This window comes from Plectropomus leopardus, chromosome 11, assembly GCF_026936395.1.
Source record: "Plectropomus leopardus strain MGB_pleo_1.0 chromosome 11, ASM2693639v1, whole genome shotgun sequence".
In the NCBI taxonomy this organism is placed as follows: Eukaryota; Metazoa; Chordata; class Actinopteri; order Perciformes; family Serranidae; genus Plectropomus; species Plectropomus leopardus.
Window position 1 is genome coordinate 29,036,361 of NC_142186.1, and position 17,952 is coordinate 29,054,312.

Consider the following 17,952-nt stretch of genomic DNA (forward strand, 5'->3'; position numbering starts at 1 on the left):
GTTGTGAGAGGAAACTTTGGGCTTCTGTGAACTCTTTTGAAGCTTCCTCGGTCACGATATGGCTTTTATACTAATTTAATTCCCCAAAAAGCATGCAGTTATGTTGAAATAAAGAAAAAAGACAAACCAGATTAGACAAATACGCCAAGCTGTGTAACACAATTAGATTAGGGTTGATTTGGAACAGTTAAACCATTATTCAGTCCTGTGTGCGTAATTGTGCGTAAATGTGCCCTTATCAGAGAGTGAAAACAAAGTGCCATATTCACTTAAAATAGAAAAAAAATCAGCAAAGTGAGACATTCAGTCTGTTTTTTTCTAAATGAGTAAACGGATCTCCTCTCGCTTTCTTCTCAGGCCGAGTCGGTCGGTGGTGCTCTGGCCCTGCGCGCATCGGTAACCAAGAGAACGACATAAGAGCTGCAAAGCACGCGCCCCGGAGCGCCGGTAGCCCCCGGTAGCCCCCTCGCACCAATAAGCCCGGACAGCTTCCAGCAAACAGAGACAGAGAAAAGAGAGGACATAAAGGCGAGAGCAGGGAAATATGTGAGTACTGTAAATCAGCCCTGAGAGGGAGACTGTCAGAAGTGTCTGCGTGCGTGCGTAAACCCGTGTGTGTGTGTGTGTGTGTGAGAGAGAGAGAGAGAGAGAGAGAGAAAGAAAGGTACAAGTTACTTAACTCTTCATTTTCCTATCACACATTACACGGATAAAGTCCCCCCAAAAAGGCCTCGGGCAGCTGCTATAGAATACAGAGTCTGTCTTGTGAGATGTTTCTACGAAATTCTTCACAGAGGGCTTCAGAAATTGGATGTGGCTTAATGGCGAATGGCTCAGAGTGTTTTTCCTCCGATCAATGGGGAGGAGAGGCCGTGTCCTCACAGAGACAGTAGAGAGTGAGACAGCTGACATTTGCAATCTGGCCACCAGTCTGGTGACAGACTATATGTGGGAAAATCACTTTAAAAAAAAGTAGCTTTATAATCCTAAAACCGTGGTTAAAAATCACAATATACTACTGTACACATGACCTGTGTTAGTGGCATTGTATATAAACACAAACACATATCCCACATGTAAATCACTCATTACCGGCCCTTCCATATGCTACATCATGAGGCAACAAACCCAGCACATGGCATGAAATCAAACAGCTTTAACTCTCCTCTCTCTCAGCTTCTGCCTGAATGTAGGTTAGACTATTCAGACCATTAGTGCGTCTGACTCCACTATTCATTGTGTGAGTGAGAGGCATCTCATTTCCATGACAACCAGAAAGGATATGATACCTTCCCAGCGCAAATTAAATTCAAATTCAGCTTCATTTCGGTCTTTGGAGACATAACACGGACAGACAATATGGGACAGGAGTCTGACATATCAACAGGTTAGACGCACAAAGATGGACAAAACAGCCTCAGACAGAGATGTTCGATTTAAAATTTTGTAATAAAAACATGCACACACACAGCTTAGGGTTAATGTTTTGATTCTGTATGAGTCTTAACAAGTTCGCGCTTTATCTCATTCATTCACAATTTACTTACTGGTTTGCTGTAGCGGTTCCGTCTTTACATGTGGTAATAACCTCGCATGAAGTATCCTATTTCCATCCGGAATAATCACCAAAAGTCGAAGTTATGGAGAGAAAATACTACATATATTTAAAAAAAGATCAGGATGCATCGGCGTCAAAAAGTTTCTTCTTACTTTTTCTAAAGTACACAAAGTAGAAAAAAAGAAAAGAAAACATTAAAAAATTAGAAAACTCCCGGGTGTGAGGAGTGCGTCTGCGTCCGCTCCCGTGAGCGTGTCAATGCTGATGGGTGCTTTGCAAAAGTGTGGAGTTGTAACGCGGGTTTGTTTATGTGCGCCGTCTGAGGGGAGAAAGTCAAATAGTGCATTTTATGTGGGCTCTGCCTCCACACAGAGCGCCTGGTATGCGCTACGTCAATGTGACGCCATGGGAGAGGTGACGTCACTCAAAGCAGAGCTCCCTCTCTCTCCCTCTCTCTCTCTGAGCTACAGTACCAGACACATAAGCCCCGCTCTCCGTGCCAGAGCCGGAGAGAGAGGAGGAGGAGAGAGGATCAGAGAGAGGAGGAGGAGGGACTGTTGGTTTGCTGGTTTCAAGGCAGGAAGCAGAGGGGGATCCGGTAGGCGAGCTTGCATCATTACTGATTTGGGCAGACACTTTGTGCATTTGTCAGGTTCTTTTGTCCAAACTCTGTTCTTATCGTTATAATTGAAAGTAAATTTAAAACCATAAAAAAAACCTAATTTGATAAAAAAAAAAACAATTAAAAATATCTTTTTAGTGAGAATTCACTTTATACAAATAAAAGGCTAAAAAATAAGTTTAGTCACCGTCCGCTTTTTCTATGAGAAATAAAGGTTATCAGTGGTGAAAAGGAAGCACTACTTCACATGAGTAGCTTATAGAGTGCACCAGTAAATAGTCTTTAAACCCGAAATCAGTTTGCATTTCATCATGTTTTGATCCCTTGTCTCAGAGTCAATGTTTTTTTCTTTTTTTTGGTTTGAAGCCTAAAGTAAGGTTGGTGGTTATTACAAGCCCAAGAGACGTTTTGTTCTATGACATAAACAACGTTAAGTCCATAGTGTAGTTTATTTACAGTTAATGGAAGCTTTTAACTTCTGCCGATTACATTTTGGTTTAAAAAATCCTAAAAGTGGTGTTCATTTGTGAAGATGATCTTGCTGAACAAAACATCTAAGTAACATAAACGTTGTATTTTGCTTTTTTAAACCACAGAACTTATTTTCTGTGATAATCCACAATCCAATTGAAAAAGCCCCTTGGCTTTTTGACGAGGGAACCACGCCAAGGCTAACTTCAGCATCGGCCTACAAAAAAAACTTCATCCCTGAATTTCCATTAAATGTTCATCTGCAATTTTCTGTGATGTACAACATAGCACATGACCCTAGGATATGTTTGAGACTGAAAATATGACCAGAAATGTTGAATATCCTGTAAAACAAGTTGACTCTGCTGGCAGAAAACTATTCATAAATATTTAATTCAGCTGCCACCGAGGTGACATTTCAAGCTACATAAGCTTCACCAGACAAGTTAACAATGCACACCTTCAAATACTTCCTAATAGAAATCCATGGTAAGTATTTGATGGTGTGTCTGTGTTGTTAACTTGTCTGATGAAGAGCATGTGGTTCTGAAAGTTATCTTGTTGGCAATTGAATTAAGTATTTATGGGAGCATAATCTAATGTGCAGGCTTTGTTTGTTCTTCTCTTGTATTATCGTTTGTTCAGCAGTGAGTTTTTGTCATCGGGGCTTTTTGATTTGTTTTGAACACTGTACCTCATGCTTCCTGGAAGACGTGAGGCTGCTTGTGAAGATGTTTAGTAAAGATTTTGTGCCTGAAAGCTATCATAAGTCTGGGTCATGCTGTCCTGTCATGACACAGACTATTAGACAATTAAATCAGGAATAACTAGATACTTTTATGACCTTTCTTTAACTCCAGTTATTTAAACTCCCCCAACCTAGCACTTATTTTAGTCCATTATCAGGTCTTAAAGTGTCATTTTGTGAAGTGACATCAACTTAGATGATTTTACCCCCCCCCCAAATAAAAATCAACTTATTTCAGCAATCTCATCAAAATGAACAAGGGAAATCACAGTTTGAGAAAATGGATTTATTGCGTCCTATTAACAGAATTGTTTTTGATCTACAATTTGATAATGAAGCTGTGAAATTAATGTTTTTTTTGTTATTTAAAAATATTATTTACTGGAAAACTATATGTAAACAAGGCAAAATCTGACAAGTTGAGCTAACTTAAACTAATCTTGGAAACCTATTGCCTTGAAAAAGGTAAGTAAATATAACTATTACTCTTAATTTATGTTTCCTTAATATCTAATCATTACATTTACTCCAAATTTAGCTTTATTTACTTAATTTTGTGAAGTTGTTACAACTTAAAAAGGATTAGTGTAGTTATCTTGTTCCTTCTAAGTTTTAGCAACTTCAGTAAACCAAGTTAGTCTGACTTAACTTGATCCTGACTGAAGAGGATTTTAGCAGTGATGAAGTTAGACCATCTGTGAATTCTGTTTTGAGTTCATGTTTAAGGATATACAAATATGATTGACTAGTTGGCAAAAAGAAGAATAAAGACATACAGCATTGAAAATTTGTTGCTCAAAACTAAAGAGAGGTGTATTTAATTAAACTTGACATTTTTAAGTTGCAACATTTTCACAATATTAAGTAGGTATAACTAAATTCAAAGTAAACCCAACAATTAGTTATAAAGTAAACATCAATTAAGATTAATACTTTAGTTTAATTGCGTTTTTCGAGGCAAATGGCTTCCTAGATTTAAAACAAAAGTAAACTTGTCAGATTTTACAGTGTACAGTGCAAATTTGACCTCCATTCCAAGACGATAAAGTTTTATTACTGAAGTTGCTAAAACTTAGAGACTGATTTATTAAAACTTGTCGTTTTTAAATTGCAACAACTTCTCAATATTAAGTAAATATAACCGAATTACCAGTAAACTTAACACTTAGATATAAACATCAATTAAGATTATTATTTTAGGTTACATATATTTTTCCCTGATTTTTTATAGTAAAATCAACTTTTCAGATTTTAGAAGTGAACAGTGCATATTGACTTCTCCAAGATAAGAAAGTTTTATTACTGAAGTTGCTAAAACTTAGAGATTCATTTGTTTAAACTTGTAATTTTGAAGTTGAAACACCCTCACAAAAACAGGAAAATATAACTATATTTTAAGTAAACTTAATAATAATATATATAGTCAGCATAAATTAAGACAATTAGTTATACAACACACAAAAATGTGGTTCAAGTTTATTGGACTCCTTTAAAGTTTTTTTTTTTTTTTAATTATTATTATTGCAGATAAATTTGGTCAACAGTGAGGAAATACTGTCACCAACCAGATAAGGCACACTTCACCAGTCAACAGGATATGAAAAGAAAAATAAATTGTCCTGCTGGCAGCAAACCTCAAAATTAAAAATTGCCCGCGGAGCCACTGAGAACAATAATTCACAACAGCCAATCACGAGGCGCGTATTTTTCGGTCAACGTCCTAATTCTGACCAATGACGAGCTCCGGGGGGCGGGGGCAGCCTTGACGCACTGAGGCTCGTGATTGACGCAAGCCTTGTTGCTAAATTTAGCAGCTGGCGGACGGAGGCAGAGTGAGATAGCAGAGAGCCCATTCATTGTACCGGGGCGGGCCCGACTATTTTAGCGTTGTGATTGTGATCCAGCCAAGCCAAATATAGTCGTAGACAGGTATTTTTAGCTGTAAAGCGTGTCCCCGTTTTCAGCCGACAAAAGCGACCAGGGCGATATAGGATACAGTTTGACATGAGCCTCGGCTCCAAAATCAGCACACTCAGTGTTAACCTGTTATTCAGCATGAGATAGTTTTACAGTCAGCTGACATAGCCGTCATACCCGCAGAGAAACAACTGTGGAGAGTAAATCTCACTGCTCACAGCTCTCTCCCTCTCTGTCCGGGGACGAGGTCGGAAAAGCGGGGAATGAAAAGACCGTAAGATAAATATCCTCCCGATTCGTCAAGCTGACACATGCAACAGGTTTGTGAATGTGATGATGGCTTGCTGCTTCTTCCACACCAGCTGAGCACACCTTTTGGGGGTTTTTTTGGCTGCCACTCGGAGAAAAAGCACTGTAATCAGGACCGCTGCTGCAGGAGAAGTTGTAGCATTCAAGGGACTGTTCGTTATTTGTGAGGCTGGAGGGGGTGCAAAATGGGAGAGGCACCTTAAATACGTTTTTAAGCACTCTGGAGGGACTTTTGTTTTTTATTTTGGCTAAAGGGAGGGACATACAACTTTAAATGGTTGTATTTTTTATTTGTTTGAAATCCCCTTACAACAACAGCTCTGTCTGGTGTGCTTGGAAGTCATTCTTCTAAAAAGGAATTGCCGAAATTACACCATTTCTTTAGTCTATTTTATAAAGATATGGCACTATTGAGTGTCCCAGGGATGACATTTTTCTGTAGGCTGACATGGAAGTTTGCATCGCCCAAGTTCCCTAGTCTCTAATATTTTGGATTAATGTTGAAATAAACTCTGTGGCAAACAAACATTTATGAGACCTGCATGTTTTGTTCAGCAAGATAATCTTCACAAATAAACACCACTTTTAGGACTTTTGAAGCCTAAGAAAAAGCTAACTTTAAGCTATAAATGCACTACACCGCAGTTGCATGACTTAACGTTACCACCACAACAGTCTCATTAAGCAGCTTGTTAGCAATAGCATTTTTTTAAAAGATGCATATAAGCTTCAAAATTTATATATTGTATTCTTATTTTGTGACGTATTTTATGTTGCAGAGGAAATTGTGAAAATGTCCAGCTTGTGTTAACCACAGACCTTATTTCAAACATCTATCCAAAAAGCAATTGACTTTGAGACAAGGGAAGTGGAAGTGCTGAAACACTAACTCATTTTGGGGTATTTGGATTAATTTCTGGGGCACTCTGTAGGGCTGCGACAAAGTCCCACAGAGCCAAACAATGCCAATGTAATGCTGCTTCATTGTATGATTGTAGACAGCATGCCGGCATCTTGAAACCAAAAGAGGCGTGACAGGTTTGACATTTAACACCAGCTGCTACCAGCAGCTACCTGCTGCTTTTAAAAACTCCAGCGGTGGGTCTTGCATATAACACATCGTCAAAATGTCACACCTGCTGCCTTATCCTTACCTTTTTCTGCAGAGACTGTTTTGGTGCTGTTACTATCTCCCGTGGTAGCTTAAAGCGAGACATCTCTGTCTTCCCAATCAATGATCGTACCTTATACAGTGCGGCAATGCAGCAGAACAGTGTGATATTTCCACTCAGGTAATGATAAAGGGGCTATAACCAGAAACTGTAAAGACAGAAATTAATGTGTGTATTTCAAATTTCCGATGGTTTTTGAACAGATCATGCACGACAAATGCTTTTGTCTCAAAAATCATTAAATTCTACATGTCTAATTTATAATTTCCCCAAACATAAACATTTGCACTGCACAGATCCTGTGATAAATACTTTACATCATGCGCTCCTGCATACAAGACAGTAATGGAAAAACCAATTTATTTTTTTTTTTTACGAGTATTTTGTTGAAGAAATTTGTTTTGGTAATAACTCTCACTTCTACTAATAGCTAGTTGCGTTGCTCCAATACCTACTATTGGTGTGAATATATATTAAAAAAAATATATTAATAAAAATGGTTAGGGCCTATTTGTGGTGGAGGAAGGGTCGTTCATTTTCACTCAGGGGGCACAAGGTAAGATATTTGTATCTTCAGAAAGGGTCAAGATAAAAAAAAAAAATAAAAAAAATGATTGTAGCCAATTTCCCCTCTCTGACAAATAAAGTATAATCCCTAAAGTTTAAACACTCAGTTGGTTAACATCAACCCGTCTGCCCTGGGAAATCCCTCTCCACGTGTTACATGTTAAAACTCCCCTACCTGTGGGTAAGAATGCATTTGCTCATGCATGCGTGCGTGCATTAAAGAGACGAACCCCGTCTGTTCTCCAAAACATACACTCACCCAAATTCTCATCACATTTAAGTCTGCAGTGAAGTGTGCAGATGATCCAGCATTCCAGTTATACTCAGTTTGTTTGTAACGTGCCTGAACAGTGAGTGGTGATTAATGCTGTTCAGAACCACAGTGCAGGGATCAGCTGCCCGGCATGCAGATCACATGCCACCAGGCCTCATCTAAAAACCCTGGATTGACAGAACATGAATTAATTGAAGTATTCCCCTGTAATTCACATTTCCACAGACGTGAATAGTTTGTAGTATTGTTTCTTCCATTTGTTGATGGTTTGGTTAAAGAGTTCAGATTTCAGACTTTTAGGTGCCAATCAAATTTCTTGCAAATTCCATTTGCTCTATGTGTACGAACTTATAGTTAAAGGGAGTTCAGGGTTTTTTTTAAAGTGGGGTTGTTTAGGATACTTATCCATAATCTGTGTATTGTGTCAGCTGGCATGTCCGCAGTTTAGGGTCAACAACAAAATGTATTTTAGCCACCTAAAAAAAGCGAACGCTATACTAAAAGTATTTTCACAGCTTTACCTTTTTAGCAGGCAGTGATTTCCAACTGTTGCACCTCTCTCCAAAGCCAGACTCCTTTCAGAAAAACAGTGATCTAACATCACTGAACACAGGAGCTGCTGGTCTACCTCTGCATTAAGTATTTTGTGTTTTATGACCCCACACAACCTCCTTTTTAAAAAATCTGAACTGTCCTGGCACAATCAATCCATTACTTCAATTTTCTATGCATATCTGTTTGGTTATCAAGCTCTCTAATTGTCATCATGTGCTGTGGATTTAAATCCATCTTCATGGTTTATGAGGGTAAAACATATCCTATAGGCATAGATCAAAAGTTCCTCTTTATGCACTGTGCTGTTGTTCCTCTTGTCAGGTTTTTTAAACTATGTCAGGGTTGTCTGGGGTGAGCCCTTATAAATGCATCATTTATTTATATAAAAGGGGCTTTCATAGTTCTATTAATATTGTCAAATGTTGATCATTCATGCATGTCAGTACATTTGTTGTTCTGCTTTGGTCTTATAAGGTAAAATCTTGTAAACAGATGATTTGACTTTAAATTTTGTAGTTGCCTGTGTAACTCATCAGCTCCTTTGTTTGCCTCCTGTCTTCTCCCTGTCTTTTGTGTTTCCCTCTCTTCCTGGCCGCTCAGGATATCAGCTGCCTTGGCTGTGACCTCACCGCTGTGACGTGTAATCCAGATTAACCTGCTCTCTTATTCCGCCAGACATGGAAGTGATTAGAGATTATGACCGTGTCCTTTTAATAGATTTGGATGTGTGGGTAATCAACTGCGTCCGCCAGCGTCGCGTGTCAGGTGACTCACTCACACAAACAGACACACACGAGCACAAATACTTGTTGTTGCTTTGAATTACACTCCTGGTCTTTGATACTCACTCCAGCCTTTATGCAAAACCTACATGCTTAACCTCAAAATTAACCTAATTTTAACCATAGTTATAAACAGGGTTCCTGCGCATTTTAAAGGAATTTTCATAACTTTTCCAGAAGATTTTACCTCGTTTTCATGACTTTATTTACATAGTTTAAAAGGATAATTCCAATTTTTTAAAGTAGATTGTATGAGGTTCTTATACATAGTCAGTGTATTACACACAGTAGCTGTCAGTCGGCACACCCCCAGTTTAGAGAAATGGCAGGAGTTCCAAAACAACAGCTAAGCAATATATTGCTGCATCAGCAGTAAAATGTATTTTATCTACCTAAAGAAGTCAGTTCCATGTATATTTTACTCTTAGAAACCACCCAACTTCATTGACAAAAACAGTTGTTTTGGCTCACTGAAGACAGGAGCTGCTGGTCTAGCACTGCCACAATTGGTTTGTTAGTTTGTGTTATTGTGTGACTTTAAATGCCAAAGTCACACAATAACACACACACACACACACAAGAAAAAGACCGAGGCAGCGGCAGACCTGCAGCTCCTGTATTCAGTGATGTTGAATCACCGTTTTTGTGCCTTCATGCCATCGATAGCCGAGGCCGGAGGCATTATGTTTTCAGGTTGTCTGTCCGGCACATAATTGTGAACGCGATATCTCAAGAACGTCTCGAGGTAATTTCTTCAGATTTGACACAAACATTCACTTTGACTCACGGATGAGTAAATTTTATTTTGGTGATCATAGGTCAAAGGTAAAGGTCCCTGTGACATTGTCCGTCTCATTCTTGTGAACACAATATCTCAAGAAAACATGTAGGGCATTTCTTTAGATTGGCACAAGTGTTCGACTGGACTAGAAGGAAAGTGATTAGATTTTGATGGTCAAAATCACGTTTACAAGAATGAGACAAAGGTCAATGTCAGTGTGACCTTGACCTTTGTGTGATTCTTGTAAATGCGATATATCAAGAACACCTTGAGGGAATTTCTCAGCTTTGACACAAACATTAACTTGGACTCACCGATGAGCTCATTAGAATTTCGTGTTCAAAGGTCAAGGTCACTGACCTTGCATCTGTCTCATTTTCGTGAATGCAATATTTGAAGATGGCCTTATGGGAGTTTTCTCAAATTTGGCACAAACATCCACTTGGACTCAAGAATGAACTGATTATAATCTGATGGTTGAAAGTCAAAGGTCAAGGTCACAGTGATCTCATAAACATGTTTTCGGCCATAACTCAAATGAACCTTGGGTGTCCACCTTGAGACTGAGTGTATGAATGTATAAATCCTCTGTGCTGCCAGTGGGTTGATGTGTGTGAGCATCCATGTTTTCACAGACATGGATGTAAACTGTAAGTGCAACTTGACTGGTGTGTGGAGGCGTACAATCGTGTGGCAGTATATCTGGTTCTCAGTGGAGTCTGGCCATAATCACACCTCAGGGAAAAGGGTGTGCATCTTTGTTGCGATTGCACAAAACAAAATTCTAAATCTTTTCATCAAAACTCTCTGTGCTCTCTTTCTTTGTCCTCACACTCACTGCCATTCATGTAGTATTCATTTCAATGTACCATGTTCATTGTTCCATACTCTTCTTGTTTTACAACAAGGAAAGTGAACAATCAAAACTAGCTTATGACGAGGTCAATCCCATCCTCTCTCTAAGATTTGCTTGACATTGTTCTTGCTTTATTTTTGCAGGTTGAAGTTCCCTGTGACTGAGTTCCATGCACAGTTGCTAATTCGTTCCAGACAGCAAAAACATCTCGAATGAATGGTGAGTGAGTTTTTGGTATCACTATTTCTTGCCAGACAAATTGAATTTCACAAATCAAGTAAATTGTCTTTTCTGATTCTTTTCCTCCTTCGCCCTAAACTAATTATCGGGCAATAAATAATTGCACTGACAGGTTGGGTGTTTGCTGCCTCTGTATAGAACTGTTAAACCTCTGCAGGCTTGTCAGTGTTGTCAGATTTACAACCAAGGTATTTAGGCCCTTTGCATAAAGAGTGCCTCAGTGGGGCTGCTTGTCACACTTGTTAGAGCACAGCTGTAGTGTATACTGCAGCGGTGAAGCATCTTTAGGCCTCCTGCACAGAGCTGCAGACTATATGGCGGCCATATTGCGCCAAGACACTCTGAACTCTGGCTTATCACAAAGCAGAAGTGAAAAGTGATTGTGTCAGTTTGAATGAGCTCTCTATGTGTACGGCCAAAGCACTAGCACTCAGCGCTCTGGTGACACTGGAGAAAGAGGAAAGCAGAGAAAGAAAGAAACAGAGGAAGGCTTTTATCTTCGTGTCACAAAATCTGCTCCAACTGTACGTCAGAGTGCAAGCGAGGACGGGAAAAGGCGGGGGTGCGGGGGAGAGCGTTGCTGGCGCAATGGCAGGGCGCTCAATAGTGGCATTCTTCCCCTTCTGCGGGGACACACACACAGACAACAAGCGCGCACGCACACACACACACACAGACACAGCTAGACCAGGGGGGATTCCCCGTGGGAGTACCCAAGTGAAGTAATACAACCCATCACTGCCTTATCACACCAGTGCCCAAAGACAGGAGAGAGGAGTGTAGAGGGGTGCTCATGAGCCTTGACACAGGAGGTGCACTGTATATCACTCAGAGATCGTGGGCCATTATGTGATGTTATCATGATGTGTTTTTACACTTTTTTTGTGTGTCTCGACAGAGGGAGAGCGAGGTAATGCGCAGCAGCTTGTACGTAATGTTCTGTAGTTTCCCTTGGTTGTTTGCTGGCAGATTTATCACCTCTCTTATTATTACCCTGCAATGAAATTTAACAGCATGATTCACAGCACTGTGTAAATGTTGGAGGGTGTGTGGCAGCATGAGCAAAACCTAGCCCGGATTTGTTTGCTTTGTTTAGAGGCACATTTCTCTTTTTTTGTGCATGTCTGTGTAAGTGCACATGATAATGTAAATAGATTAGATTTCACTTTATTGTCAGAAATAATTCTGAAACTTCAACTGTTGCACAGAAATACACATAAATGCAAAAATTCAAACACTTTACCAAACAGCGAAATCATAAAATCATGAAATAAGTGCAACAAATCACCACAGACAATAGGAAAAGCGGATTCAGTGCAACACTTTACTTATTTTACTCATTTTACTTGCATTTTTACAATGCACCTTACATTTTTCCTCAAGGATGGAGAATTAGCATGATAGTGGAGCAAGCAAAACTGTGGTATGTTAACTTTTGCATGGTTACAAAGAAATATATACATTACCCCTTTGAAACCAGAGTAAATTAACTTGATCTAATTTAAAAACGGGGGGAAAAGGCAATGAGCAACTTCACAAGAATTGGCTGAAAAATTAGCTAGAAATTAGTAAAAGAAAATTAAGTTAAAATAAGCAGCAAGAAAGAAAAAAAGGGGATAAAAAAGCAAAGGAAACAAACTAAAGGTCTTTAAAATAAAATAGAATATATATTTTGGATTTTTCTCTATAATGATATAACTGTCAAAGTTTCCACAGTCATGGAAAAGTCATCGGATTAGTGAAAAATCATTGAAAGATTTTGAAAAGTCATGGAATTTTGTTGGGCATGATAAAATAAATCTTTCGGGGATAACCTTGCACGTAATGCAATTGGTGAATTTATTTTCTGTTAGTTAGCTGTTATCCTAACAGCCTGCAGGATGTATCAGCATCGACACTGCAGCGCACAGCAGTCAGCCCGCAGAATGTGTGATGTCAAGTAAGGCAGATTAACACAAACAGCCTATTTGCTGCTCGATAAAAATTGGAAAACTTGCGCAGTTCTCATTTTCCATGACTTACACCAGCCGAGCCTTCCACATTGAGACAGGTGAATGTGTGATGGAAATGGAAAGAAATCAAATCAGTTTGTTCAGGTTTTGAAGCTGAAAATGTTCGTCAAAGGCGTCTGAAGGCAGCACAAGAAAACTGATGTCGATCCAGGTTTCAAAGGATTAAAACTCCTGCATTTTTGCTGTCAAGTCCTTGTCATCTTGTGCACGGCTTCTTCTGACAGCAAGAGAGGTTAATGGGTGCAGTGTCCTTATGTGTGTTACATCAGTCTAGAAACATGATATCACAGACAGAAGTATGATACTTATGATACTGAATGAGCACATAATATCTTGATGTGATTTTACATTGAAGTTTAAAGGTGGAATAGAAACTTATTCTCAGGTTTTGTGTTGTACAGTAAAGCTGCTAGTCACTGAAACTGGCTCGACTCCTTTATAATAACTATTATTGTGAGTATTGAAAGTTTGCCTACACCCTTCACGACTGGATACACTGGCAGACAAAGCAGATATCTCCATTATTAGCCGGTCTGCCGGGGCGGAACAGTTGTCAGTTGCAGATGCAGACAGTATTCAACCAAATGGGTGACAGCTTCGTGTTTAATAAGACGCTGCAGCAACAGGAGATCAGTAATTAAAAGTAAGTTGTAGTTAGAGTTGTATTGTGAGGTTTTGGGCTGATGATCTGTCATGTCAGTCGCACAAAGATCACACAGGCTGTAAAAAACAAGGAGGCCATGATTGTGCACTGAAGATGTGCAGCTGTTGACTAAAGAGAAATGCAGATGCTTGATAATCACTGCACATTTGAAGGTTAATTGTTCACATCCTGGTGTTAGATTTGAGAGATTTTTGTCTTAAAATTAAAGTCCAAGTGAAGTAACATCAGATATTTATTTGTAACCACCATAAACATGTTAGAAATAACTTGTTGGAAATACCAAAAGACCGGAAACTATGAATGAATGAATTGTTTAGACCAGAACACAGTTTTTCACCATTTTGGTGTCCAGGATTTTTTGGCAGTGCTGAAAGTGAAACTTTTTCTCAGTGCTCTCCTTAAATTTGATTTTAGGACATATACATAACAAGCATAATTTTGTGACATCACAACTTGTTTGCAATAGTGGTCCAGCATGCAACTTGCAATAAGGAGACACCTGGTCGAGCAGTTAAACTTTTGTGATATAAAGTATCTGTTCACCTTCACAAATTCTGGATTTTTATAAGATGAAATTAAGATTCAATTTTGGGGGGAAGTAAAAACCATATCAGACACAAATTAATATTCCAAACAGAGTATTTTTTATATTTCTTAAAATATGTCTGATGGGGATCTTTAAACTCACGATGATTCCATGTTTTTTTTTGTGCTGCTTACAGAAGTGTGTCAGGCTGCAAACAAGAAAAACACAAAACACCCTGCAGACATTAAACCGAATGGAATTTTGACATTTAGCAATCCCGATATTGAGCAATATTATCAGATCAAACAGTTAAGAGCGTAGGCTTCTTGGGTGTTTCTGTTTTTGGAACTTTGATTCCCAAAATTGTCTGCTTTTCAACTTCAGTCGTGAATCTGTTGTCACATATATTACAGAGCATTACAAAAAAACAAAAAAAAACACCTTGATCGATATCTGGGCACCTGCCACTCAATGCTCACCTGTTGTGTAAGGTTACTGGAAACAACAAATTGACTCACTACTGGTAGGTATTAAGTTTACAACTTAACTACCAGTGGCAAATTTAAGTGTGTGTGGGTGTAATTTGTAAGATAGTGTGTGGAAATATGTGAACAGTGGGCGTATGAGTCACCTTCGTGTAGGCAGTTGTTTAAAGGCCATTTTCTAGGAGAAACAGGAACATGTATTAGTGTATGTCTGTGTGTTAGCGTGTGTGATGTGGTTTCATCATTTGAGTTAAAACATAGCAGGATTCCCCCTCTGAGTGTTTAGATCAAGACAGCAGACAACAGACGGGCAGAATCCCCCGGCGGCTGAGATTCAGTAGGTGTCCACTTGAAAAGACGTGCTCAGCAGCGCAGCAGCTCCTGGAGGGTTAACCAAATATTTGCACGCAATCTATAAATAAACTTCATCTTAAAAAGCTGGTGAGGGTTTGGAATGATACCGTGGATGCTTTTTTTTTTAAGTTAGAGAATTTAGACTGCATGCAAAAGTTTTTGTATATGCATTTGTGGATGAATATTAGTGTCATTGTGTGAGAAACAGTTGCCCTTTAGTTCTTTGTATCTCTGCCCTGCTTTTGGGAGACTCTCGTGCCATCTGGCTGAATGCCCTGCACACCTCCTCTCGCTCCTTCCACTCCCACAACTTCAGCCCAGGTATCTGCCTGATGACTCGTAATTGCAGTTCAGGCTTACTTCATTTAAAGGAGTGATGACATTTTAGTAGCTGAGTCAGTGTCGTCGCCCTTCAGATATTCAACACTTGAACAGAATGTGTGTGTTTTCTGTGATTTTTTTTTAAAACTCTGCGTACGTTGCTCTAAATATGTGTTTGACGCTTTACTGTGGCTCAGAGTAATGTCATTCTGGGTCACACACTGACCACATGGGCATGTGCACGGGTTGACTGGTGCACGCACGCACGCACGCGCACACACACACACACACACACACACACACACACACTTAGAGATAAACAAGTGGTTGGATTTCTGCATGAGTCACAGTCGTGGGCAGAGGTGGAAAGTTTCCTTGTTTGGGCTATTCCCCCCTGCTGACACTTTTGATACTTTTTTGAAGTATCTGATGTGTTTCTTGTAGTGGACACTCGTGGATTCAGCTCATACCTGCTGAGACTGCAGATATCCTGAAAACTGCCCCTCTCTTTCTATTTGCTCACTGACAGAAACACACACTCACAAACACACAGTATCATAGTGTGTAAGATATATTATAGCACAATATCATCAGTTGCAGCAACAGCATTTGGTTGGGGTTTTTTTTGCTTTCAACTTGTGTACGTTATCATGGTAAAATGCAGCCTTAGAGACACCTATTGTTGCAAAATTGTCTACATAAATACTTTTAAATACTGCCAGGTATTAATCTGTCTGTGTGTGGACAGACACCATGATAGCATTGCAAGCGTGCAAGATGCAGTTGCAAAACTTCACGCAAAAAATACTCTAAGCAGCGGTAAAGTGTATCTAGTGGTGAGCTCTCACGCAATGGCTATGGAAAGCTGCAACAGCCAGTCTGAGCTGCGGCCCTTTATTTCTGCAGATGACAGTAAAAGTTGAGGGTAGTTAAATTTTTTTCTGCTGCCAGAGAATACCCGCAGCCCATCGGTAAAAAGAGTCCTGTGACTCCTGTGACATGTTGACCTATGTTCAAAACATTTCTTCCCTTCTGAAACACAAAAACATGCCTCATGGCTGCAGTAAAATGTAATGCCGCTGCTAGGTGGGATTGTGGTGTACTAGTTTGTGTAGTTGAGATCAAAATTAAGGCAGAGTTTAAAGATGGTTTTGGTCCGAGTAAAGGGGTCAGATGTAAGGGGGTAAAAAGTAGGGAAGGTGCCATTGCCCCATGACTTTACACCCTCGGCCCACATTTGTTTCAAGTTGCGGGTCGCTGTATCCCAGTTTCAATCAATCATCCAGCCCACTGTTTAGGCCCAGTGCAGGGCACATAGCAACATGGTCTCTGTTTTTTTCTGAAATTTAAAAGTGAACTATAAAATAAAAGAGGATAGATACTGCTTAAAAATGAATGATTTTATTCTTCCCATACTATCAATACTGCTAGTACTGCTACAACAATTACTTTTTTGTAATACATGGTGTATTTCATGTCACATCATGCGTCCTCCTCTTAGTCCTACTCTAGTGCAGTACATTAAAATGCAACATTTATGTTTCATATTGTACTCCGCCATTGCAATTGAATATTTGATACAGATACAAATATTACTACAGCAACAACTTCTACAACTAATAATAATAACTTACTTTGTTTCATGTGCTTTTCATAAAAGAAATGTGGCTTTATTTTCAAATAAACAATACAAAATATTTGCTGGCTCAAGCTCTTGAAATAAGTAGACTGACTGCTTGTTTTGATGATTATGATGGTAAGTTGTTTTTCAACTGTTGGTTGCAGTGAGCACAGCCTTGAACTCTGAACTGCTCCTGCTTGGCTGCTTGGTGCCCATCAGATCAGACTGACTTTGTACATTGCTGCCTTCAGGTGTAAAAGTGTGTAACGTGGTGACTCAAACAGGGCGTTCCTGGAAAAAAAGGGGGTGAAACTGCTCTCGGTGAAACTTTCATAGGATTGCACATGTTTAACAAAAGAGATAAAATTAGATTTCCTGGTGTGTTGCATTATCGTAGTGCATAGCATTGATGTTTGCTTATTAATTGGCAGACTGTTAGACTTTGCATCGCAAGAATTTGATTTTTGTCACTGACCCCTGTATTCCCAATATAAGGACTTTTATTGAGACATCCATTCATTCAGTTTTCAAGCTCAACAAATACTGACAGCAATACCAGCAAAGCTTTCATCCCCTCGCTTTCTCACATTGTACAAATGAAATATTTGGAAGGCTGTGCGGAGTGTCTATTGGTAATGAGACATAATAAGTTTAGGCTTCTTAAACGTCAGGTATGTGCAGCTTAGCTCAGAGAGAGGGATCAGCAAATGTTGGCTTGAATGGATGAACTTGTCTGATCATGTTATTGCCTGTGGCTATCTGTGAGCGTGCACATGTTTGTGTGAGGGTGCATGCATATACATGTATTATAGAAATTTAGAATTTTTAAGCTGGTGTAGGTGGATGGAATTAATATAATTATTCAGTGTAGTGTCACAGTTTTACATTTTAACCTTTTATAAAAAGATGGTTGACCTTTGGGGATCTAACTGTGTTCAGATTTTTTTTTCTGTAGCGGTTAGTGTTGGGTGCAAATATTTAGTCATTTTGTTTTAACTTATAAGTGATGAAATTCAGTAGTTTTGAGCAGGTTTGCAGATGATCTAAAGGTTTTAATCATTAGGGAGTTTTCGTACCTGCATATTTTGGTTACATATGATATTTGATAAACATCAAA

At 39.2% G+C, this 17,952-nt stretch overlaps 2 protein-coding genes and 1 long non-coding RNA gene across 4 annotated transcripts in view; 2 read left to right on the forward strand and 1 right to left on the reverse strand.

Annotated features, from left to right (window-relative positions):
- LOC148188299 (uncharacterized) overlaps positions 1-1,528 on the forward strand; it is a 15,468-nt gene extending 13,940 nt beyond the window's left edge. Inside the window, exon 3 of the long non-coding RNA XR_015777966.1 lies at positions 358-1,528. This is a non-coding gene — a long non-coding RNA (uncharacterized LOC148188299). The remainder of the gene's footprint in view (positions 1-357) is intronic.
- Positions 1-1,909, reverse strand: part of nr4a3 (nuclear receptor subfamily 4, group A, member 3) — a 25,637-nt gene extending 23,728 nt beyond the window's left edge. Inside the window, exon 1 of the mRNA XM_088084544.1 lies at positions 1,548-1,909. The gene's annotated coding sequence lies outside the window, so the exon portion shown is untranslated. The remainder of the gene's footprint in view (positions 1-1,547) is intronic.
- A 3,337-nt stretch (positions 1,910-5,246) lies between these two features.
- Positions 5,247-17,952, forward strand: part of alg2 (ALG2 alpha-1,3/1,6-mannosyltransferase) — a 92,534-nt gene continuing 79,828 nt past the window's right edge. For both annotated transcript variants that reach the window (XM_088084548.1, XM_088084547.1), the window contains exons 1-3: positions 5,247-5,636; positions 8,794-8,958; positions 10,756-10,831. The gene's annotated coding sequence lies outside the window, so the exon portion shown is untranslated. The remainder of the gene's footprint in view (positions 5,637-8,793; positions 8,959-10,755; positions 10,832-17,952) is intronic.